The sequence below is a fragment of the Kryptolebias marmoratus genome, linkage group LG15 (assembly GCF_001649575.2).
Source record: "Kryptolebias marmoratus isolate JLee-2015 linkage group LG15, ASM164957v2, whole genome shotgun sequence".
Classification (NCBI taxonomy): domain Eukaryota; kingdom Metazoa; phylum Chordata; class Actinopteri; order Cyprinodontiformes; family Rivulidae; genus Kryptolebias; species Kryptolebias marmoratus.
This window is the reverse complement of record NC_051444.1, coordinates 34,825,186-34,828,230: the sequence shown is the minus strand read 5'-3', so window position 1 is coordinate 34,828,230 and position 3,045 is coordinate 34,825,186.

Here is a 3,045-nt window from a genome sequence, read left to right as displayed (position 1 = left end):
GTGGTAATCAAACAAACAAATATCGTTAAACAATCTGCAACATACTTAAATAATTTATAATAAATAATTACAGATTTGCATTTTTAGGGAACTTAATTAAAATGATTCACTATCCATTACAACTTCAGTAGAATACAATTTTCCAATCCATAATAACGATTCATACAGTTTCTGTCAGGGTCTGGAGCCTTGGCTGGTTTTGGTTGCATTCTATTGTTTCTAGCAGGTGGCGTTTGCCCTCCAGGTGGCACCGCTGACAGGTGTTTCCAATCTGCACTCATCAAGGGAGGCTTAAAGGCTTAAACTCACCGTCAGAGTGTTAACCTGTTTGGTACGTTTGTTACCTCATGACTAAGTCTTGTATTCTAGATTTCACTCATGTTCCTTTGCTTCCTTCCAGGTACCCTGCACTTTGGATCTTTGTTGCAGAACCCGGCCAAAGATTATCCACGCATCCGCAGTTTAACTCGCTGGCGTCTCGTACGACTCCCTTGGCTGAACTCTGTCACCCTCCAGCTCGAATCTTTACGATCAGCAAACGCCACCTCCGGATTCCTCAGTGCTTCCCAGGATTTCCACTCCCAGAGCCCACTACCTCTCCCTGGCGGATCACTTCCATTCACCCGTAAACTACTTCTTCCTTCCACTAATTTTGTTATCAAAGTTACGATTTTCCAGTAACATCTCTTCTCTTAAACACAGCTGCCATCACATTCCTGAACTGCCGTTTCCTGATCCTCTGCCAGTTCGACTCAATAAACATTCATTCTTATTTTACAGTTTGTCTTCTGGATGTGGGCTAAAGATATAGCCTTAACCATGACAGTTTCCCAATTAATTTACTTCTCCTCAGTCCACAGCTTTAGAAAGTTTAAATATATAAAATTTTGGTTAAGATGGAGAAATGCAAGTTTAATTTCCTACCATCCTTGGCTGAAAGTCCCAAGTAACTTCCTCTTTTACCCTAATAACTGCCTGGATACAGACAGTGACTTCTGATGTCCACACTGTCTCTTTTTACATCAATTTCCCCATTCTGTCACTTACTTTTCACTTACTTTCGAGCTGTGGCCTTACACTTTTTAAAGTACGTTTTATAACAAATCACTCAATGACAATCATAGCATATAATAAATCGTCAATCACAGAATAATCATTTAATACTGATTATAGCTTGTAGTAAAATCATTTTTGTCTGGTTTAGGACTTTAATTGTATAATTTACCCCATCTAATTTCCATAATCAACTTATACCCATAATATTAAAAGATACGTACAATCTTTCTGTACCAGTGATAGCAGACACACACACACACACACACACACACACACCTACACACACACATGTTATGTCTCTCTATCTTTGCAGGGATTTTCCATTGACTTCCAATCATTTCTACACCCTAACTACACCCTAACCATAACCATTACCAGTACATAGCTAACCCTAAACCAAACCTTAGTCCTAAACCTAACCCCTAACCCAAAAACATAATTTCTCCTCGTGGGGACCAAAGCCTGGTCCCCACGAGGAGCAGTTGGTCCTCACAAGGTAGTATGTGTTAGGAAAATTGTCCCCACAATGTATCAAATACATGGCCACACACACAGTCTCTTTATTGCAGTCTTAAGCAACATCCTTTACTTGCACTGGCCTGAGACTGGGTTTCGGGCTGATCTCTACTCACATTCCTTGACAGTACTGTCATGCAAAACATTCAGTATGGCTGCTAACACTGGTTGTAGGATTGGGAAAATAACAAGAGATAATCATAAATTAATGGCTATTGGTCTTGACAAGGATACATGCTATATACTAAAAAATATGTGGACTGAGGTCATTTAAATCAGATCAGAAATCACATTTTCTGACACTTACATGGACCGGTTTCTAAACTGGAAAAATTCACAAAATAAAGCCCAGAAACACTCAAAAACCTAGACACTTGGTTGGACTTAAAAGTGTGATATGTTATAGAATTTAAAGGAAACAGACAGGTTTGTTTTTGTTGTTTTCCAGCTGACATTTTGTCTATAGATGATTTATAATAAATCTGCTGTGAAGCCCATAAAATATATAAGCTCAGGTGTTTGTGAACACTTTTTGTACAGGTTTCATTTAATGCAAATACACACATTAATACAACTCCAATTCTGAAAAAGTTAGGACATTATGTAAAATGTAAATAAAAGCAGAATGCAATGATTCGCATATCTGGTAAACCTATAGTTTATTTACAATGGAGCATAGTAAACATAACAACAGAAAACAAAAAAAAAATGTCCAGCAAAGAGACATGTTGCTGCTATCAAATTCAGAATTTCTGTATTGTGAATGAAAAATTATTATATTACTGAGTCCAAAAGAATATTTGATAGTTGTAGTTCCTTATTTTTTATATCATATCATTATGTTATCAGAAGGACATTACATACTTGTGGATTTAGATGTGTCATAGCCATTTTGAATAGGACACTCTATTTAAATTACTGAATCTTCCTATAATGTCCCCATCTGGGTCATGGAGCAACATGCCTTCCAAGGGTGCTTCCTGGAAGCTAATTGGCTCATGGGTTCAGCTCTGAACAGATTATAAGCTGCAGGGCTCATACAGTATATATTCCGGTTTGTGGATGGCGCTGTCACAACTTCATCAGACCTTTATACTTTGAACTTGTGTCTTTGCTGCAGTTGTCTTTGAAAACAAATGTCACAAGAGACAATTCTCTTTTTTAACTGATAAAGTCCACCATTATTTCACAAAATTCACCACAGTAACTTTTTAAAATAATATAGATTCTTAGTTTAAACTTGTGATATGTTTACTATGTTCCATTGTAAATACAATGTGGGTTTATGAGACTTGCAAATTATTGAATTCTGATTTTATTTAAAGTTTGCACAACATCCCAACTTTCAACCTGGAGAGACTCACGACAAAGAGAAGCTGCAATTAAATGGTTTTATTTGACATGAATGACATAAGATATTTGGCGCTCGGACCTCGGCGGAAGACACGAGTGTCGACAATAGCAATGCGCTTC